Raw genomic sequence first — 23,845 nt, 5'->3', positions numbered from 1 at the left:
TATTATTGAGACAGGTTTTTGTTGCTTTCTTCTATGTAAAGTTGTGACTAGTTTTTTGGAAAGTATTTTTTAAATCAATATTTGAACATTTTACTAAATTGAAGTAACGTGTAATGAATTTTTCATTCCACTGTTCGTGATTTCCAGCTTGCAGTTGTTGTGTTGTTTGTTTTTATAAAAAAAGTGACGTAGACAGACGGGCTATGGCTTGAATCGGGCAGTACGCACACCCAGTCGTGGAGGGGAACGACGGTATTCATATGTAAATAAGGCAGCTCTGGATACTCAGGACTGTTGGTGCCTTGCTTCACGGCTTCTACGAAGGACAATGAACAGCCCTAATGCAGTCGGAGGTCCAGATTCTTTTCCTCCCTTTGTTCCCTATTATCTTCTTTATCCCAAACATATTACCTCCCATTTCAATGCTTTTTTTATTTTGACCCTTTTCGCATAGCTGCCTTACATATGTGTCCCGTTACCAAGCGGGGACTAATAAAGTTACAATTCCAAAAGAATATTCACGCTAATTCTGTCAGTCTGTCGTTCGGCATAAATGGTTCGGCATATTTTTAGCTGTTTCCGGTTTGTAAACCAGTTTATTTTTTATTTAACTGCTGATTTACTGCTAATTTCTGGTTTGGTTTTCATTCCTAAAAAGGAAGTAGTTATACTTTTCAACGCTTGTTTAAATCAGTCGAGCTAGTTTTCAAATAATCAAGTTATTTCTAATTTATTCAAGATCTATTAATCTTATCTTTGCTCCCTTTTTGAGAAGCTAATTGTAAAATATTTTTAAATATAATTAAATAAAAAAAAATTGTTGATACTATAATTGAGATAGATTTTTAGTGGAAAAAAAATGTAACTTTGTGTTCCAAATTTAATATAATTATTATTAATTGTCTTTATATGTTTGTGGGGTCTTTATTCCTGGTATAAGTGTCTAGCTGCATAGTATGTGATCAGCTAAGCTAAATAACTGATCTAAGAAAACTGAAATTCCATATCTTGGGTCTACAGCGGTTTCCAGACAGTTTTCTTTCTTTACAGACCACACAAATGGTCACCGGACCATTGTTGTTGTAAGAAGCTCCCAAGGTGCAGAAAAATCTTAAGGGCCCCGTAGCAGCTTGGTTTCGAAACCAGGGGGGATCTTGCAATCGAGTATACCGCTAACCATAGAGCTAATCCCCCGAACAAGTCTCCGCCTCTACACTTGTTGAATCAAGCTCACTTGATTGAAAACGGAAGTTGAAATCTTTTCTCCAAACTGATTAATCTCGGATGAAGGATGATTGGCTAAAACCGGTCAGGGAGGAAATAAACGCGATCTACGGCGGATCAAAATAAATAATTATTTACCTGTGGTAAAATATGAGGAACTATATGATACATAATAAGTGATACAGGATGGGGGAACTAGAACAATTCCTTTTGGAGCACCTAGAGGGTGCTAAAGACAAATTGCAGCCCCGTATTTACTCCCGGAAATGCCAACTTGCACATAAATTATATTTTTCTTAAAAAAATTCATAATTTGAAGTAAAAAATCTTAAAGTTTGGCCTTGACAAGAAATGGCAAGAAAAATTCGTGAGTCCGACTTTTAGATAACTTCATCTGAATTGCATTTAACTGCATAAAAATCGCCCTTGATTAACACAGGAAATAGATTTATTTCTTTTAAAAAAAAAAAGAAATTATGCCCTACTCTTCAGAAGAACACGTAATTGACAGAAGAATCGTGCCATACTAGTACTGGCAGATAAAAGACCTATAATGTAAGCACGAAGTAGATACGTGTGCTTAAAAAAAAAAAAAAAAAGGCTACGCTCCATCCTTATTAATGGACACTCTGCAATCACTCTATTTTTTTTACAATAAAGGAGGGAGTCTCTGTATTCAGAAAGAAAAAAAATAATAAAATAAATATAACTACACTTTCCCAAATAAGAATTTTATGAAAGCTATTTATTAGCTAATTTTTTAAACTTTATTGCTTAATAAACGCCATTTTTTTTTGCTGTAATAAATAAATCAATAAGTTTTTTTGTTTTAGAGAAGATGGACGATCAGTTCGTGTCCTGCTGTGGAAGCCATTTCTCATTACTACGCTGACTAATTATTTTAATTGTCTTGTACTTCTAGCCGGGGGTTGGAGCAGCAGATTGCAATTAGTTACTTAGTTATCCTCTCTCTTAATTATATTACTTTGTTGGTACAGTTGTTGATGGAAATGATTGTAGCTTTACTATTTCGTCTACAACACGAATAAAGATTTCCCCTTGTTTGTAATTCTTTTCGGGAAAATCGATTCTTTGTTTTTTTTAGATGAGTTTTCTTGGATGTTATGCTTTCTTCATTTTTCTATCTCAACAATTTTCAATTATTTGCCAATTCTAAGTAATTAATTGAAAAACAAAAACAAAAAAATCTGAACAACTTTCGAAAAAGAGGAACAGAACAAAAATGAAAACATCCTGAAAAGTTGCATTTCCGGTTGCCGAAACAATAAAAAAAAAAGAAGCAAAATCACAACCCCAAAAATTCCCTTTTTCTACCCAACATGTTTATTTCAGTTATGTGTTTTGGGTTTGACCAGATTGTAAGTTTTCACATATCTAAGCACCACCATTCCACCTGATCAAGCGCAAATATTACGGCCCTAGCTTTAGATATTGTCCAGTATACATCCTGGATCGACCAATTCCTCTGTAACAGCGTATCCAGAGTTAGCCTCTCGATTTATTTATTACGTCTTGTTGTGTTGACATCTATTTTCCATGCGCTAGATTTCTTCGTTTTATTATTATTTTTTTTTATTTAAGAAATAATTGAACAAAAGCTTTTAACAAGTATCGATTTGAAACAATCGATTACTTTGCTTTCTGCCGTATCAGATGATAGAAATTGTGTTCTTGGTGGTTCCATTACAACTACTTTTACAATATTTCTGAAGTATTAATTGTGACGCAATTAACTTCGACTAGATTTCCTATGATGCTGGGTTTTAACCAGAAGGTGAACACCTAAAAGCGACTTTCACATTTCCATTCAGGTTTTTCACGTTTTTCTGGGACCAAAATCCAGAAACTTAGATGGCTAATAAAGCCAGTTTATAGGAAAGGGATCAGGCTTCGAATCCAGCTGTTGGCCCTTCATTTTTCTTCCTAAAAGCTTGCTTCAGCTCACTGTCTAGAGTTAGAATTAGTACAGGCCGAAAGCCGACAGTGCTCCGACAGAATGCTGCGAACCACAATTACTTCAGATGTTGATGCGCCTTAAAAAAAAAAGAAAAGAAAGTTTTACTGCGGCACCTTAATGTTACTAAAAAACTCTTGAGACAGTTGGAAGATGTATCCTGATCAATTACGAATGGAACTGAAGAAACCCTTTAAGGTTGTGCTTGCATTTGGGTCATGGGTTTTTTGGTAGATTGATAAAATGGTTTGTGGAATGCCAGAGAGCTGGATAATGCTTATGGGCAAGGCAAGATGTAGGTTAATCTTACCTCTATCTATGGGCCCTCCTCCTTTCTGCGGCTTTCGTACCCTGTTTCTCCAGTAAGAGCTGAGAAATGAAGGAGTAGCCAGAATAGCATGTTTTGGAAAACGTTTTCTCTTTCGGGTTAATAGATTTTGTAGTAGTCAACGAGTTCCTAGAAGTAATCAAGAACTGTTTTTCTGTAAGCTACTGGAATTACCCGAGTGCATTGCTATTGTTGTTCTGTATTCCTAAAACCAATCTATCATGCTATATTTCTTGGAGAGATTGATGTGAATGTAATGCTTTATAGGAGAGTATGCTTAGTTTGAGGACCACAGAAGGGAAGATCCCCTCCTCAAAAAAAAAAACGTCCCTGAGGAACTTCTCCTTCTGCTAAGTTTAACGCAAGAGTTACTTTAATTTTGGCAAATTAAACTTAACGTAAGTTAATGAGAGCAACCTTCTCTTTTTAAGAGTAAATAGTTGTAATCGACTCCCAGAATTAAAGTCAGAGAAAGCAATTGAATGGGAATGCTCTCTAATTCTTGCCCTAACCTGGATACAGGAAATTAAAAGTACTTAACACATACGTGAGTTTATCCCATACAGATTATAAAATAAAACTAGTTGAACTAACCCATTGGTACCCTTTGTCACGTGACCTACATGGAACATTCTTTTTATTGTGCTTTCTATATTACAAAAAAAAAAAAAATATGGTACGAAGACTCACAAGACTTCCTCCATCTTTAATTCTCAAGAAGTTTATACCCAAATTTTCAACCACCATTTAATTATTTATTTAAATATTTATATATTAATTTTTTTTTTTCTGTTACAGGTAAGTGAAGACGTATTTTTATTTGCTGTTCTCTCAAGTAAGTAAAATTTGCTAAATATTTTTAGTTTTCGTAAACGAAATATTTTACTCCCGATTTCATCATTTTATAGTCTCTAAATCTTTGTTTTAGATTCTCATACGTTTTTCACTTCTGGTAACATCTTAGCTTTTAAATGCTTACATCGATTAGTGCTTACAGCTGATTTTCGTTGTAGTCAGGGTGTAGCTTCAGTGGTTTTTTTTTTTTTTTTTTTGGCGGGTGGCGGGAGGAAAAGCGTGGGAAAGCTTACACAAAGTTCCAGAGTATTTTTGGGTTTATCCAGAAGCTATATTTAATGTTTTTTTGGGTAATTAATGTTTTTCTTAAGAGTGTAGCCCAGGTGTTTGGTCCTAAGAACTTAGCGCTCGATATTATTAAAATATTTAAAAGTTTTCGTATGCCTGGATTAACAACAACCTGTCCAACCATTTACCTAGTATGTAACGTGAATTTAAATTATTTATTATTTTGTTATTAATTTTTCTTCATAACGAATCAATTTAATGATAAGAAATGAACAAAAATAAAGTTTGTACCACACTCAAACGAATACCGGATACCATTTTTCTAAAATCCTTTTCTTTTGGGACCTCAAATTCGGTAAAATTTTCTTACGTTCGGTGCAATACTTTGCTTACTTAGCTAGTGAAAACTTTTTAATTAATTGAGAATATTTTATTTACATGATCAAGCTGAGTTTCACTTTAAATTAATTTGATTGGGCTAAAAAAAAAAAATACAATTACTTCGTTAAAAAAAAAGAAAAAAGATATATAAATAAAAGAAGGTAGTCAATGAAGGTTTTCTAACAATGAAAGGAAGTGACGTTGATCTGTTGTTGGATAAGGTGACGACAGAGGTGAGACTGGAGGTGGATGAGTGCGCAGGGTAAACAGTGGACAATTCTACTGGCGGAGGATGCACAGGTTTTTAAGACCCATCTTGTGTTTTTGTGTTACTCGAAATGTGTGCTGTTGGGTGTCTCTGGGATTGTCTGTAGAGTAAGCGGAGGCGGCGGGTATTGTTTGGCGGCGGTGGTGGCTGCCTAGAGGCGGTAAAAGAGAGTGAGAGAGAGTGATATCCTTGGTCCTTCTACCATTCTCTAGAGCGCACTCAGTGTCCTCTCCCAACGGTGAACAACTGCCTTCCTGGGGCTATCTACTTCAAGTCCCGATCCGGTGTTAAGTAAAGTGAACTGGATTCATTGCACTTAAACCCCCACCCACTACACCCATCGTTTCAAAAAAAACGTTTTTTTTTTTTTTCTTCTTCTTCTTCTTCTTCTTCTTCTTCTTCTTCTTCTTCTTCTTCTTCTTCTTCTTCTTCTTCTTCTATTGCCACCCTGGCCTATTTCCTCCAACACCTGACTCACTAAATGAATTGACTGTATCTTCTTTCACTGTTTTCCATCTTACACTAAGGCTGGCTACCAATTGACATGGCTAAATTGATGAAAATAAAACTTTTACTTGTGTTTTATCGCTTCCACTTTTTGTTTAACAAAAGGAGACCAAAAAAGAAAAGAAAAGAAATAAAAATAATTTAAGGCTTTACACTTTCACTCTGCTGGTAAAAGAAGTCAAATTTTGGAAATCGATCTGTTTTAAGATGCACTGCAGCAAGAGTCGCTCCTCCTCCACAAAAAAGAGGAAATGGAAATATTGCGGCGGATTAAAAATAAAAAAACAAAATTTAGGCCCTTAATTGTGGCGTGTCTTAGAAAAAAAAAAAATGGAGTAAAATGTGCGTGCTTAGTTCCTGTATTTTTACATGAGTCTTCCGCAATTCTATGGCGGACATCACGATATTAAAAATTCTTTCATGTGACTCGCAGCTTTAATTCAACATTATCAAGTCCCAAAATATGCTTATTATCCCTAACTTCTCGTACATAAAGTTAGAACTTAGCTGTTTCAAGAAAATATTAATGACGTATAATAGCATAGGGTTAAGGCATTGTGTACTTCTAAACGGTAGCATTTAGCAATAAAAGGAATGGAGATTTGAAAAAAATTAATGGAGTATTAGAGAATGTTTTCTGAACGAGAAGGAAGACCTAAAAAAAAAAGGCAATCCTCATGTACAGGATGGAGTACTCAAGTGGTAAAAAAATAGCCGACTAACTCAGGCGTCTTCTACATCTGCATCATAAAAAAAAGAGTAAAGTAATCGCCTATTTCTCCAGGCGGGGCTTACCGTCCAACTACCAATTAGGTGTCGTAGACGGAGGCGATTAGCAAACATACTTTACTATAAAGTTCTTATATTAACCATTAAATAAAATACAAGACCTAGACCGGGGAATCGAACCCACTAACCAACAATACATCTTAGCATTGCGGGTCTAGCCTATAAACGCCTAACATACTTTACTACAAATTTCTCATTTTAACCATTAAATAAAATACAAGACCTAGACTGAGGAATCGAATCCACTAACCAACAATACACCTTAGCTTTGCGGGTCTAGCCTCTAACCGCCTAACATACTTTACTATAAATTTCTCATATTAACCATTAAATAAAGTACAGGACCTAGACTGGGGATCGATCCTACTAAACCAACAATACATCTTAGCTTTACGGGTCTAGCCTATAACCGCTCGGCTACCCTGGCGCCCTACATCTGCATCATAAAAATACCACTCATTTCTAGGACTATGAATGAAGCTATACAAGCAATTAGACTGAAGAGAATACAAACTAATTCCAAGAAAAAGGATTTCCTGAAGACCTCCATTTTGTAATTGTGAATAGAATGGTCTGTAAACATGGATTACTACATTAACAGTGGACTGCCTGCTACTATCTCTCTGTAGATAAGGATGTTCCCCCTTTGATAAGGTACACTTGATTTGGCCACTTTATTTCCTTCTAGATTCACCAATGAAAGATACCGTGTAATCACGCTACCAAAATTTAAGTTTCAAAAAGATTTCAGAAGACAGTTGTTTACGTGAAAAACCATTTTGTTTCGGCTTAGAAACATCTACATTTTGCTGTTCATTATTTTTGGTGACTGATTAATATTTAGTTTCAATAGGATGACAAAAACTAAAATGCCGATTTCAGTCATTTTAAACTTTATTCTGCCGAGCTTTCCGAGCTAGGGACTAGGTCATCTTCAGGGCTAATTTACAATGTTCTGTTTTACATCATTAGAGGGTTAGTGTGTCTTCTGTCTAGTCTGTTCATGGACTGAGTGTGATCGGTCTGTGTGTGATATGTGTTTGGTTGTGTGGAAGTCAGTGTTACCAATTGTCAAGTATTTTGTAGTAAGTTTGGTGTATATGTTGTTTTAATTGTTGGTGTCAGTTAGTGAAATTTAGTCTGTTTTCTGTCTTAGATATGTATATCATTTCTAGCACTTTCCACGGCCCTGAAGATGACCTAGTCCCTAGGTCGAAAGCTCGGCATAATAAAGTTTGTCATGACTGATACTGGCAGTTATTTTTTCATCCTATCTACGATATATTGTTTTTTTGGGTTTAATTAAGTTTTAATTTATTGTGATAACAGCTTTAGTTTCAAACGATCTCTTGTTGGGTATTGAACTCATTAATCTTTAGACATGATCGAAAAAAGATTCTTGTGAGTTATATTTTCAAAATGCTCCACCAAGCAGGCCACCCACCTTTAAGATATCCTGGAGCCCAGAAACTCTTGTTTATTCTTCTTCCATATTCTGGTTCTCTTGTTCATTGCTCTTCACTACTGGAAATCTATTCGCTAATATTCTTTTAATGATTTAGCTCTCTTAGTTATAGATTTGGGAAGGAAAGTTTGGCAGTTTTCAGAAGATTTAGTTCGAAATTTTGGGCTTATCACACTAGAGAATCTCTAATTTTTTTTGTTTTTTGATTTAATTTTTATCAGAATCATTCAGGAGATTTCTTTTTGAGGCTAATATTTGTAAAGACTTCATACTTAATTTCACTTGATATATTGGGTTCAGTTTCAATGCTTGATTGAGGTTAATACGCCATTACATGATTGGCTTTGGGTGTTATATATCTAGTACAAGTTACATAACTTTGAACAGTTCCGTTTTTTTAATTTTTAGCAATATTTAAAGATTTGAAACCAATAAAATGTATTTTGTTAGAAAATAAATCATCATTTGTGAATAAATACATAATTTTCAAAATGTTTTTATAAACGTAATTATATAAAACGTATTTTTGTTTGTGCTTATGTGATGTAAGGAAAAAAAACCTACGCTTAACGCCGACGCCATTTTTTTTTTTTAATTGCGTAGTAAAGCATTGAGCTTAAAAAAAAAAGTCAGTGTCACTTATAAAAACAAGTATTGCGTATTAAATTTTTCTTTTAATCTGAAAGCACTTCAGGACTAAGTTTATAATAACGTTGTTAGTGGGAGTTAAACGAAGTAACATTCGTTTATTTATTTCAAGGATAAAAAGTCCAGTTACATTTGTGGCCTTTTAATATTTCTGCCAAATACATAAATGAGGTTGCAAATTTTATTTAACTATATTATGAATATTTAATGTAAAATAGCGCATTTTAGATTGCAACACAGAGATCCTGGGTTCGAATCCAGCTGTTGGCCACTTAGGTTTTTCTTTTTCCTAGGAGCAGTGTCCATTGATTCGACAGTGTTGCCTGTAACGCGATATTCTTCATAAAAAGGCTATTCAGCTTTTCTGATTATAAAGTCGAAATAGTTTTATACAGGAAATAATCAAGACGATTAGCTAAGACTATTGAACTTTGGGAGGATGTGGTTAAAATTTATTCCCTGCCCAATATGGGTGGCACGATTGGGGGGGAAAAATAAAGCACCACTAAGAAGTTGCAGCTCGTAAGTTTTACAAAGTTAAGGCAAACGCAGCATTTCGGGTAAAAAACTGGCGCTTATCTTTGTAACTTATAGACAAATTTAGGAAGCCGTGGTTAAGTATATACTCTACGACTCCCAGCAGCGGTAATAGAACCAAATGAAAAGAATGAACTGTGGATAGACGTTCGCTGCCATAATAAAATATATTTAATACAGGAAAGTGCATATTATGACGAAATGTAACTTATGGAAAGTGTACAACCATTTCCTTCTCCTGCATACTTCTAAGGTTTCCCTTTTCCCTCAATTTTCCGGGGTAAATATTTGAAATGCACGCTGTAGATGTACATAGTTACGGAAAATTGTTGTAGCCATTTTTTTTGTGTGCAAATCTTGAAAAAAGTGAAAAACCATTTAGTAGAGTTATATTTTTTACGATGCCTATGGAATTTGGTACATCATTGCTACAATAGAGTTCTGTTTTGGGAACAGATCAAAATATTAGATTTCAGCTTCTTGTAATTTCTCGGGATATTATACTTACAGGCACGCCACAAAGCTAGTAATACTAAAAAAAAAACACTGTTTCCTGTATCAGTGAACCACAAAGGAGATATATCCGGTGAAAACGTATTTTTAACAAAACTTCCGCCTAATCTCAGTACTGTCCTCTTTTCCTTTACCTAAGTAGCAGAATGTTGAAAGTTTGAAACAATCGAAAGTGTTATCGATATAAGGTTTGTTTATGAGTCATCATAATGAATCTGTACGTCTTATGCATTTAATTCACCTGCATCTAATGAATCACTAATGCAAAAAAAGCATTGACACTGTTGTTAGCTCGCTTAGTTGTTATGCAAAGCAAAACATTTAAGATCGCTTTGTTGAAATAATAAGATGCAAATGGTTTCCTCTTTTGGTTTGATTGGATGATTATTGAATTGAAGAACGTATCGATTTCCTTTCACGTAGAAAATCTTTAAGCTCCTGTTGACGTCGACCTCAAACTGGTGATTAGAACGAGTTTTTTGTTAATTAATGTTTGTAGTTTAATTTACGTGTAGTTATTAAATCTTTTGCTTTCGAATATTTATCTTCATCTTTTGTGGTACATCAAATTTGTGCGCTGGAATTTTCTCTTTTACTAAACTCTGAAGTTGAAAAATTGGAAAGCGGTCATCAACAAGACTTGAATAAAGAAAATAGAATAACACAGAAAATCAGACAATTATGGGTTTGACATGTACAAGAAATAAGAAACGTGTTTCCAATAATGGACAGGATGTAAGTCAGCATTATTCTGACGTTATGGAATGGAAATCAGTTGCTAACGGAATTTGCTAGATCCTGGTCACGGTTTGATATGAGAAACACTTGCGTCAATTGGACAGTAGTTTTCGACGGAGGATGTGCTATCTGGGAAGCACGTCAGATCTTTAGAGATAAAGTTAGAATTTTTTTTTTAATGTAAAGTTGGAAATCGTTAATGATCTTTTTCGTTCTTATTTTAATACCGGAAATACATCTTTGTAGGCTCTACTGACCATCGAAAGTGTTTTTCTTTTTTTACAATTTTTTGTTTGTTTGTATGTGCCAGCATAACTCAAAAGCGGAAAAGATTAAAATTTGATATTTCGATTGGGTTATCTTCCGGAAATGCGGCTTTAAGACTAATCCTGCCCCCGAAGTCTCGTTGACATGAATAACCTCCAATTTTACTTTCTTCAGATCAACTCACCATCTTCTTTCTTTTGGCATATATTCGTACGATTCTATTGACGTTTTTAATTACCTCCATTTTCTAAGATGTTGAAACTTTTGTAGGCGGTAAAGAAGTTTAAATCTAGTGAATTTCATTCTTCCTTTATAAAAAAGGCTATATAGCTTTTCTGCTTATAAAGTCAAATAGTTTTATACAGGAGATAATCAGACTATTAGCTAAGACTATAGAACTTTGGGATGATGTGGTAAGCCCCAATACGGGTGGCTTGATTGGGAAAAAAATAAAACACAACTAAGAAGTTGCAGTTCTAAGTTTTACGAAGTTAAGGCAAACGCAGCATTTCGGGTAAAAACGGACGCTTTTCTCTGTAACTTATAGAGAAATTTAGGTAGCCGTGGATAAGTATACTCTACGACTCCCAGTAGCAGTAACAAAATAAAATGAAAAGAATGAACTGTGGATAGAAATCCGCAGTCATAATTAAATATATTACACAGGAAAGTGCATATTAAGTACGATTCGTAAATCGTACGAAAATACGATTGTCAAAATGGCGGGCTATAACTCATGTGTATAAGATTTATTATTGGAAGACATTTTTTAAAACTCATACTCATTCATGAAAATCGGTTCACGCGTTTATGCGCTACGTTGTTTACAAAAAAAGGTAACAAGAAGAAGAACAATAACATTTTCTGAAAATGCCGTTCTTGCTCATTTTCAGCAACGTATTTCTCGATATCTATTTAATTTAGGATGTTGCAAAAAAAAAAATTACAGTTATAAAGGAGGATTTACCCTATATTATAAAGAAAATTTGGGAATTTTATCTTTTATAGAAAAAGAGAAAAAAATTGTTAAAGTTGGGTGTTTTTCAACGTTACGCTTTTTCGTGCAGTTTTTGACGATAAACCCTTATACAACTGTCCTTTTTTAAACTGACAGTTTTAATTTCCATTTTCTTTTAATTATTATTATTTAAGACGCGTCAGCATCTCAGGTTATTGGCGCCCGGAGCTTTTTCCAGTGCACTGTCGGCCTCCGGACAGTGAGCTGTAAGAAGCTCCTAGGAAATGAAAATCTAAGTGTCATGAGCTGGATTCGAACCCGGGACCTCCATTTCCACTTGATCCCCCCCCCCAAAAAAACGCACTCAAACCGAATATTTCCGGTAAAAGTTGAAAACAGAAAATTGCCACGCACCTCAAAACCACTAATCTGTAATCTCCCCAAAATCTTTGTTCTATTCCCCCGAGTGACTAAGGGGAGCTGCTTTCCTTCACTCCAACCACTTTAATGTAACCATAACTTTGATGACAACCAAGCTAGAAATTTGATTTGATACGCATGCCAAAGTTGCACTTAGTAGTCCAACAGATACACTCGGCTGAATATAGCCACTCATCTAGAAAGAGAGGGAGCAATGTCCCTTGGGGAGAAAGGCTGCAACTAAGATTAGCTAGTGAAATTTCTATCAACAATAGATTGGACACAAACAACAGACAGAGAGAGCTCTGGGGGGGGGGGTTCTGTTATTAGGCAAGTTTGTGGAGAGGGTTTTTGGAGGGGGGTTGGAGGGAATTTGGAGAGCTTTTTGGACAATGATGATTGGGTTATTGTTTTGTTGGAGAAATCTTAGATAATGTAATTTAACATTTAATTGGTTAGTTGTATTCTCATTCAAATGATATTGTCAAACAAGTAACTAAATTGTGGGGGGCGTGCAGAACGGAACAATAGATCGTATTTGAATTGAGTTGAATCGATTGTATTTTAACAATAAATACCAACATAATACGATATTGTTGCATTTTTGTTTTTCTAAAAAATAAAATATTAAAACATTGTCAAGTTTTGCTACTTCCCTGATTAGACTTCCTTTTTGACGTGTTAAAAAAACCCAAGTAGTAACCATAAGCTCCCTTAATCTGCTTACCGGTTCCTCTGCAATTAATAGAACAAAAAAAATCCCTCTCGTGAAGTTGGATAACCTGCCTGTGGTTCCGATTAAAAGCTTCTAATTTCTTCAGTTTAATGTTCAGATCCTAACTATCTAAACTCTATCTATCAAAACTCTCCACGAATCGTGCAAATTATCGATTTTTAAATTAAATTAAATCGATTAAAACACCCAATCTCTTGTTTACCACTAAATTAATTTTTCAGTTATTTGGACATTTTTGATGTTTCCGTCTCATACTACGCTTACTGACTGAGTAAGGGAGGTTATATTCTGGAATTTCTTCACCAAACCTATTAATCCATCTCTGATAAAGGTGGAAAGTCTGAAACCTGTCTGGAATATAATAAACATGCAGGCTACAATCGATAAAAATAGAAAATACGAGGTGTGGCTATTAAATAACGAGACTATTGCTGTAAAACATTTTATTTTAAATTTATACATATTTAGTTATTATCACCTTCAATACACACCCCTCCCCTATCCCTACAACGCTCCATGCGAATTTACCATTGTTGGAAACAGTGCTGGAAGTCTTTTTCTGTGAGCTGCTGCATGACGCGTGCACCTTTTTCTTTCACAGCTTCACAGCGGACTGAAATCGTGTTCCTTTTAATGCAGATTTGACTTTGGGCAACAGATAAAAGTCACATGGGGCCGCCAGGTCAGGCGAATAAGGCGGATGGCCATATAAACTGGGATGTTGTACTTGGCTAGAAACGTCTTGCGACAGACAATGCAGTGTGGAGAACCCATTTCTTCCACAAATCGGGTCATTTTTTCCTTACTCTTTAACAGAGTTGAGCAAGCACCTCACGGTAGTAATGTTATTAATTATAATCGATATTTTCATCCGTTTTCGATATGGGCGGTCATCATCTCCGACGTCTTCTCGGCCATCTTGGAAACGCTTAAACTACTCAAAAACTTGCGCACGTGATAAACATTCATCGCCATTAACTTCTTTTAATAAAAGATAAGTTTCAGTAGAGGTTTTACCCAGTTTCATGTGAAATTTCACGACAATTCGTTGCTCTACTACATGTGTAGTATCATGTTTTCGGCAAAACGAAACTAACACCTCTAGCGCACAAACGACGGTTCCGGTCAGACAGATTTCCTCTACAAACACGTGAGACGCTGTTAAATCGAAAGAGAAGGCTTTACGCTGCACAGCTGTCGCGGTCGTTAGGATTTGGCGCATGCATAGTTCTTCTGTAGCAGCATCAGTCTAGTTATTTAATAGCCACACCTCGTATTATCCAACACTGGGGGACTTAATCATATGTACTTTCAATGAATTGAATTTCTATTAATTATCGCACGAATATCGATGTTATATGTTTTAATAAATTCCCAGCATCTGCTTTCATCATTACTCAAAACATGAAACATTTCATCTGCTTTTGAATATATTTTACTTTAGATTTGTAATACAGCAATTGTGAGTGTTCGTTGTAACAATTTGCAGTACACAATTTGCAGAACACAATTTGCAGTATTATTCTCTTACCCGTTCCCGCTCCCCCTCTTGGTTACTTCAAATCTAACTGCTCAATTCCCCCCCACCACCCCACCCCTCACCCCCCAACGCAGCTACTCCCCCCTGAATATTCTAGGAAACAAAATTTTGATTTCATATTCAAGAACGCATTGTATGCAAATGATATGTTAATTATTTTGTAGCTTGCCTCCCGTGCTTGTTATAATATAACCACCTACATATTTACTAATTAGGGTTATTTGCTTTATCTTTTAACAGATAACGTTGTTGTTATTTCGTTATGATATGTTTTCGTATTATTATAATTTTTTTACTTTTTTTGTTTTTGCTTTATGTATGCAATACGCTGACAATGCTGATATTAATTTAGTAATTATTTTTGTTTGTAATTGGTTAATTTAATTGCTCACATTGCTTTTACTGCTGTTTCATTGCTATAAGTGTTATCGCCAAAGACACTTCACCAGAGAAGGCACCTTTGAAGACACAGTACATGCTACACAAGTGCATTTTTAGATAAATTAAGGAATAAGTTTGAACCTTTAAATGAAAGATATTGAACAATTAAATATGAGATAGAAGATTTCCAATGAGATTACGTAGTACTTTGCTACAAGAAGTAATGCCCAGCCTGTGCCCACTAGAACTATTGTGTAATGATGTTATTTCAGTCAGTAATGCGAAGGATTAATTGTATGATTTTGTACTGCCTAGATTCCTATTTACTGTTATTTATTGATGTTATTTTCCTGAGCTAACACTTAGTTTGTTTCCTTTCGTATATGAGCAAAAGAGAAGAACAGTTTATGTACTGTTGAGTGTCTTTTTACTTTTTCTTTTTAAGTTCAACTGCAGTTGTATTACGTTTAATTTCTGTATAAATTTGTTTATTTCAATTATTTTTGAATCTTAATTCTTACAGTACAGTAAAAGGCTAACTCTTTCTGTAACATGCAACTTTGTATAAATACAGAAATAAATAATTTATGATAATGATAGATTTCCAATTTTTTTGGGTGATTAAACGCAACTATCCGAAAATTACCAAAAAAAGTATTTTAACCTACTTGTTTGTAACAGAAGTAAAATTATTTTTTTAGCCCTTTTTTGATCTATGCTTGAGAACATCTAAAGCTCTTAACATTTGATTTTTCTTAGAAAATCACTCGGAAAACTACTTATTTCCCTACGTATTAAGAAAAATATTAGCTTTACTGCCTTGGCCATATTTTTATTAGAAAGAAGATGAAAAAATACATAAAAATGACCTATCACGTGCTCTTCTTTCTCTTTGATAACAAGTTAAATAATTGAAATATGATGTAATAAATTATCACATTTTGAAATGGCCTAGCACCTTTTAATTTTTAAAGATATCGAATTGCGGTTTCCGGTTTCTTTCATAACTTTTTGGTACTCTTTAAAACTGTGTATATGAAAATGGGGGTCAACTGAAAAACCCTTACTTTTGGTCGCGCGTCAGCCGCGAATGCGGGCAGGAATCTAAAATCAAGTCACATATTCTGAAACTAGAGGTGACGGACAACAAATTTTTCCTCTACCAATTTTTTGCTCAGATTAACCGTTTAAGCGTAAACTGCATTTGAGCCGTCTTAAAATGAACACCCTGTATATTCATCCTCAAAAAAATGAATTTACTCCTACTATGTCTATAAAAAGGGAATTTTTAAAGATTTTTTCTTTTTTGTATTACTTGCTGTTAGGAGGCGCCACGGTAGCTGAGCGGTTAGAGGCGAGACCTGCGAAGCTAATATGTATTGTTGGTTAGTGGGTTCGATTCCCCAGTCTAGGTCTTGGATTTTATTTAATGGTTAATATTAGAAATTTATAGTAAATTAAGATAGGCTAGACCCGCAAAGCTGAGATGTATTGTTGGTTAGGGGATTCGATTCTTCTGTCTTAGGCCTTGGATTTTATTTAATGGTTAATATGAGAAATTTATAGTTAAAGTATGTTTGCTAGTCGCCTCCGTCCACGACACCTAATTGGTAGTTGGACGTAATGCCTGCCAGAAAAAATAGTCAATTACTTTACATGCTGTTAAGATACAGTCGTCCAATTTCTTGCATATTTTGTAAGAATTTCTATCTAATTCTATTTTGACTTTAGTCTGTGAATGCTGAAATGTGATTACATAATGCTTACAAAGGCCAGCAGCATATATGCTCATAAATTCCTTATAGATATTTCCCCACTTTAATCTTCTATACATACTAGAATCTTCTATACATCCATTAGATTACAAATCTGTAAACGTTACTACGTGCTACAGTTTATAAACTAAAGATTTAGTTGTAAACAGTTTTTATTTGAAAAGTTCCCATTTTGATAGTTTCCTAATACTTCACATTTATTCCAGATCACAGTTTAGGTTATTTTTAAAACTGTGACAGACAATAAATTTTCTTTTTGTTGTTCACCAAGTTTGTGGCCAATAAAATGGTGGTTGATGGCTTTTATACTGAGGTGTACCTGCTCATTTCCCGTGTAGAAAAGAAACGAAGTAGTTAGTGTGTGTGTCCATCACTTAAATTTTACCTGGAATTCCATCAGTATGTGGTAGTTTCTGGTTATTCCAAAAATAGTCGTTTTTAAAATTGGTAGGTCGTTGGCTGTATTCAGGGTCATTAATACACATCACTTGCTATGTCATGACTGCTTAAAAATGGCTCCGGGGGGAAAAAGAAAAGTATAAAAACGTTTTGATGAGAAAACATTGTCTTAATTGATTTTTTAAATTTAAGATTTCTTCTAGAATCTGTTTCTCCTGACTGTTAGGTACATTCCCCATTGTGGACATTAAAACTGTCCATTTCTGCATAGATCTTAACTTCTTTGCGGATATCCTAGGCTAACAACCATTCAAATTTGATAATTGTCAAAATTAACATGGAGATATTCTTTTTCAGGTGACACAGAAGGACAGCCCACCAAGAATTTAGGAAATAGTCCAATCGTAAGTACTACTATTTTAGTTTAATTTATTATTTTTAAGAGATTTTTTCAAAATTTATTTATTTAAAAAATTCCATATTGCTCTCTCCACTTGCTCTAATCCTCTTGTACTGTCTCTCGCCTCCTCTGACATCCCTAGCAATACTCCTCGCCGATTGAATCGTCAGTACTATATTGCTCTCTCTCTACTTGCTCTAATCCTTTCGTACTGTCTCTTGTCTCCTCAGACATTCCTGACAGTCCTTCTCTCCGACTGAATCGTCAGTACTATATTGCTCTCTCCACTTGCTCTAATCCTCTTGTACAGTCTCTCGCCTCCTCTGCCATCCATAACAATCCTAATCGCCGACTGAATCGTCAGTACTATATTGCTCTCTCTCTACTTGCTCTAATCCTTTCGTACAGTCTCTTGTCTCCTCAGACATTCCTGACAGACCTTCTCTCCGACTGAATCGTCAGTACTATACTGCTCTCTCACCTTGCTTTAATCCTCTTGAGCAGTCTCTCGCCTCCTCTGACATCCCTAATACTCCTCGCCGACTGAATCGTCAGTGGTATACTGCTCTCACCTTGCTCTAATCCTCTTGAGCAGTCTCTCGCCTTCTTTGACATCCCAAATACTCCTAGCCAACTGAATCGCCAGTAGCCCTCGAGACTTCCTTGCAGTCTGAAGACTTAAACATCATTATATCCTGTACAGAGTGCTACCGCTGAGAAATTTCTCTCCTCCTGCCTTTCACGCATCCATTTATCTATTATATATTCCTTTTTACCTATTGTACATGGTATGTACAAATTGTAAATCTCAAAATAAATTAAAAAAAAAAACAAATTATTTAATTTTTAATTTAATTTTAATATTTTTGTAAAACTGCTGGAACCAAGATCATTAATTGATATTCAGAATCAGTGAAAATTATGATAAATTCCGGAAGTTTAAGAAGATAAGTCCATCTCAGAGACTCTTTTCGGGACTTGAAATTGGAAAGTGAATCTCCTTTATGTTTAATATCTAATCCCCTGCGCCTGTGCCGGCCACAGAAGATCTCTTAAAGGCAATTATCATCTCTTTTATTTTGCACAGTTTTCTGTGAAGATAAATCTCTTCTTATGGCATTTACACAGGATCGGATATGTTCTGGATGGAGTGTCAGCTATTTGGTAAACTGGTTGCATGTTTTTAATTACTTCCTTTTTTAACTTTGGTTCCGTCGCTGCTATTTGGATTTAAAAATAATTTTTCTGGAATTAGAAAATTCTTGTCATCTACGAAGAGGATTTAAAATGTGGTACCAGCTACTCCTTAGTACCTCTGTGTTTAGAGTATTTTGGAAATCTTAATGCCACTTTAATTGCCACTTTTATCATTAATTTATAAAATTAAGAATTTTTTTCTCTGTTTATCTATTCATTTTTGATTCGCTCTTTTGTGTTTCCAAACCGCAACTTTATTTCATTTTATACTTTAGAAATATAATTAATCATATTAGTCGAAAGTTATCTAATATGAACAATCTCTGCGGCCGCCTCCAGCACAAATGGTTTTAAAGTCGAACTTTTTCTTTTAATGGACTTTATATGTCTCTATTAAGCTCAAAGTAATTAGGGCCTTTCGTCCCCTCACTTTCCTCATTTTTCCTCTTGCTTTTCTTTTTCCTTTTTTTTTTTGGACCCTAGCAGATTTATTAACAGCTGGGAACTACTTTACTCGCACAATGCTCGTGCGTACGTATGTGTGCAAGCGAGCTTTTTAAAAGAACGTCTTTTGTTTTGTACTTGGGGAAAAGCTTTTGGGGTAAGGAGTGGAAAGAGTCTTAAACTCTGCTAGGTTAGGAATTTGGAACCACTAAGTAGGCTGTTAAGACTCGACTCTGATTTAACTTTTTCTTTTTTACTTTCTCTTGAAATGAGTTGTTCGAAATATGTGGTTGAGAAACTTCTGGATAAAAAGTTGAAGAAGTAAAAACAAGATGAAAAAAAGAAACAATGAAATATGTTAATGGAAAATTATAAGTTTTCAGTTTTTTTTTCCTAACCATTTTACGAAATCTTAAGAAATCTCATTTTGAGAAAAGAAATATTAATTTCAAAATCATTTGTGCCTAACTGTTTAGATTATCCTTAAAAGTTTGTTTAAGCTACTTTTTCTTACCGTTGTGCTGTAAAATCGGTGGGAGCCATATGGTTACGATTACGGAAAACCTGCCTTTGCGACAAGAACTTTTCAACACTAATTTGCATTGGGAAATTAACACTTTACGCATGCTTATTTTGATATCAAGTTTACAATGAAATTACTAAGTTTTATTTTATGTTTATGTACGAAGGCGACTTATAAACATACTTAACTAGTAAATTTCTCATATTAGCCATTAAATAAAATACAATACCTAGACCAGGGGAATCGAATACACTAACCAGCAATACATCTTAGCTTTGCGGGTCTAGCCTATAACCGCCTAACATACTTTACTATAAATTTCTCATATTAACCATTAAATAAAATCCAAGACCTAGACTGAGGAATCGAATCCACTAACCAACAATACATCTTAGTTTTGCGGGTCTAGTCTATAACCGCCTAACATACTTTACTATAAATTTCTCATATTAACCATTAAATAAAATCCAAGACCTAGAATGAGGAATCGAATCCACTAACCAACAATACATCTTAGTTTTGCGGGTCTAGCCTATAACCGCCTAACATACTTTACTATAAATTTCTCATATTAACCATTAAATAAAATCCAAGACCTAGAATGAGGAATCGAATCCACTAACCAACAATACATCTTAGTTTTGCGGGTCTAGCCAATAACCGCCTAACATACTTTACTACAAATTTCTCATATTAACCATTAAATAAAATACAAGACCTAGACCGGGAATCGAACCCACTAACCAACAATACATCTTAGCTTTGCAGGTCTAGCCTATAACCGCTCGTCAGTCGGAAACGGAAGAATATTTTGTGCATTAGCATCTTTTTACCTTTTAAAGATTTACATTAAATCGTAGCGTATACATACTCGCAGACTGGAAAGAGAACGATAGAAATAGAAATCAGAAATACAGTAAAAGAAGCTTTATTAAGTGCTAAACCAATGAAATCTTTTATTTCTTTAATTTCATGAACGCACTTAGTAAAGTGCCTTATTGTCTCGCCATATTGAACATATGTTCCTTTAGAGCGCTGGTTTACACACATATTAATGGTGTAGCAATCTAAAGAGAGATAAAACGATAATGTTTTTTATTTCAGCGTTTTGCTATTCGGCGCCCCTCACTTGCAGATCTACGAGTATCTCCATTCTTTTGGACAAGGAAGGATTATTTGTTTTTACTAAGTACCCTAACTGTTTTTTTCTCTTTCACTAACTTTAACCCTTTTTTTTTTTACGTACAGACCTTTTTACCTTTGTACGTAAACGGAAACTCACTTTAATTTTGTTTTGACCTAATTCTAAAATTTTTTTTTTAAATTTATTAAATTTAATAAAGTGAATTTTTTCTTTGTTTTCTTATGAGCTGATTGGCTGTATTTACTGACTCTTATTGGCTAGAAACAGCAGATATTCTTGCTGGATATATACATCCTGCAATTAACGTTGATTTTAATTCGTTTTAGCATGTTTGTGTTCTGGATACAGGAAGATGTTAGGATGTGAGTGGGTCTGATGGAGGTCTCCCTTTTGCTGACAATCAAGTAATGTTTGTCTCTGAATATGGTGGAGGTGGAGTTTAAGCTGTGGAAATTAGGAGACGAATGTATGTATGAAGTAGAGTTAACTGGGATTTGTGAAAAGCAGGAGTGAGTGGCTTTCCACTTTAGAAAAATCTTTCTCTTTAGAAAGATTAAAGAGAATAAGAAGGTTTTAGTATTTTAGTATTAAGGATGAATTGGGTTATGAAGAAGCTAAGCTGGTTATGGATGTGAGTAAATGATGATTCTAAAAAGTCAACCCAAAAGAATTTGGGGTAATTCGTGCACTTAATAAAAGAAAGTTAGGCCAGGGCAGTCTGAGTGGGAGAGGAGATAGTTTAGAAGAGGAAAGAGCAAGGCTTCAGATTTGAGCACTGAAATAGTGGGAAATGGAATGAATTTTTGCGCTGACTGTAAAACGGAAATCTTATTATCGGAGTAATGCCGGAAAATAAATACCGAAACTTTTCCCTTTTTTTAAAACCGCTTCAGATATTTTTATCTATCGGAAAATTGGGCTTAAATTTACCAAGTTTTTCTAACTTTACACACTCCAATCATTTTTTTTTTTTCCACCCCCAAATGAATTCTGAAAACCTGACGAAAATACGATTGTAAAAATTGGAATTAAGCTCACAGTTAAGTAAGCTCTGACCAATAAAATGATGGAAATAAAAAGCTTGAACATTAATAAAGCCCTTTAAAAGGGCAAATACATAAGGTCACCCGCAGGTATAAATAACTTCCACTACAAAAGGCCATTATGGTTCACTCTAACACATCTTTCGCTCAGTGTTCTTAGTCTATTTGAACACAGGCTTTGTCGCTTGCGGTCTATAGATTTAGTTTAGATACTGCTAAAGATGGCTACGAAAGGATAAGAGCGATAAAATCCTTGAAAATGGAGATATTTCCACAAGGAATAACTTCTAAATTTTCGAACTGATTTATTCGGTTTAAGGGGTTTAAATATTAGGGAAATCGTTATTAAATAATAATAATAATAATTAAAATTGATAAACATTATATTGGTTTGGTGGGTTTAGTTTATGGAAATTAAACCCACAAGCTAAACTTAACACTATTTCCGTGAACATGAACTTGAACCAATAAGTATGAGATAGGACTGGCTTGGAGTAGCGCGGATTATGAAGTAAGGAATTGGTGAGTGTTCTCCAGTTTGAAATCCGCATTTAGCCACTCATTTTCTGGGTGAAAAAAATGCTAATAGTCAAGTACTTGCTTCCGTCCTGTGCCTTGATACCCTAATTTGGTAGTAGAACGTTAAGCCTCGGCTGAAAAATTGGCGATTTTATTTTACTTAGAAATGAGGTAGCTTATTTTAAGGGATTTCAAAGTTACGGTACGTAGTTAAGCTTATATCTACCAAACGATTGGCTATCATTGACAGCAATCTTGTATGTCTGACTAGACTACCTAACAAACCACCCCCTAGACTAACCTTTAAGAAACCTTCCTTCCTCGTAAAAGTAGCAGAAATATATCGATTTACAGATTATGATCGGTCATAGTACCAAAATATTATCTTCATCCAAAATTCATGTTATTGAAATGTTTGGATATCAGTTCACGCGATCCCAGTAAAACTTAGCAATTTCCTTAAAGTTGTTCTTAATTTTTCCTCCTGACTGGTGGTGGGTCGTATACGAGGTGTGTTCAAAAAGTAACGGGAATTTTTAAATTTCGCGGGTTTGGAGAGTCTGATTGTAAAATTTTTTTTTTTATTATGTTGGTACACATGCCCCTGAAGTTGGATAAAATTTTCAGTAATATTCATTGTTTACTTCTTAAGTGGCAGCCGTTAAGGTTAGACGTGTTTTTCGAGCTTGGCGATTTTTGTTTGTTAAAAAAAATGGATCAAAGAATTTGTATTAAATTTTGCGTAAAAAATGAAATAAAGTTTGTGAAATGTTAATAAAGGCATATGGTGAGTCTGCTATGAGTAAAACAAGGATTTACGAGTGGTATAAGCGTTTCCAAGATGGCCGCGAAAACGTTGAAGATGACGAACGACCTGGACGTCCAAGCACATCAACAACCGATGAAAACGTGAAAAAAGTGAAAGAAATGGTTATGAACGATCGCCGAATCACAATCAGAGAAGTCGCTGATGATGTTGCCATATCAATTGGCTCATGCCATGAAATTTTTTCGGATGTTTTGGGTATGAAACGTGTGGCAGCAAAATTTGTTCCAAAATTGTTGAATTTCGAACAAAAACAGCGGAGAATGGAAGTTGCTCAAGAGTCACTCAATGAAGTCGACAACGATGCGGATCTACTGAAACGTGTTATAACAGGTGACGAAACATGGGTTTACGGATATGATGTCGAAACTAAGGCTCAATCGTCCCAGTGGAGGCATTCTGGATCGCCAAGACCGAAAAAGGCTCGACAAGTGCGGTCGAATGTGAAGGTTATGCTCACTGTGTTCTTCGATTTTAATGGCATAGTGCATCATGAACTCTTGCCACAAGGTCAAACAATCAATAAGGAGTACTACCTACAAGTTCAACGCCGTTTGCGTGAAGCAATCCGAAAAAAACGCCCGGATTTGTGGCAAAACAATTCATGGATTTTGCACCACGATAATGCACCTGCTCACACTTCATTGCTTGTTCGTGAATTTTTGGTCAAAAACAAAACTTTAACGATGCCCCAGCCTCCATATTCGCCAGACATGGCTCCATGTGACTTTTTTCTATTTCCAAACATAAAGAGAACATTAAAAGGCCGTCGTTTTACAAGCATAGATGACATTAAAAGCGAATCGCTGAAAGAGCT

The 23,845-nt window shown here is 35.0% G+C and overlaps 1 protein-coding gene across 9 annotated transcripts in view; it reads left to right on the top strand.

The window, feature by feature from the left end:
- Positions 1-23,845, top strand: part of Sema5c (Semaphorin 5c) — a 407,260-nt gene that overhangs the window by 51,685 nt on the left and 331,730 nt on the right. For 8 of the 9 annotated variants that reach the window (XM_074140398.1, XM_074140399.1, XM_074140396.1 and 5 more), the window contains one exon: positions 17,290-17,336. The gene's annotated coding sequence lies outside the window, so the exon portion shown is untranslated. Of the gene's footprint in view, positions 1-4,325; positions 4,363-17,289; positions 17,337-23,845 lie in introns of all 9 variants that reach the window. The other variant, XM_074140397.1, reaches the window with a different exon arrangement.

The sequence above is a fragment of the Rhodnius prolixus genome, unplaced genomic scaffold (assembly GCF_049639745.1).
Source record: "Rhodnius prolixus isolate KJV_2025 unplaced genomic scaffold, Rpr scaffold_6, whole genome shotgun sequence".
In the NCBI taxonomy this organism is placed as follows: Eukaryota; Metazoa; Arthropoda; class Insecta; order Hemiptera; family Reduviidae; genus Rhodnius; species Rhodnius prolixus.
The sequence above is the reverse complement of the archived record's forward strand: the minus strand, read 5'-3'. Positions and strand labels throughout refer to the sequence as shown.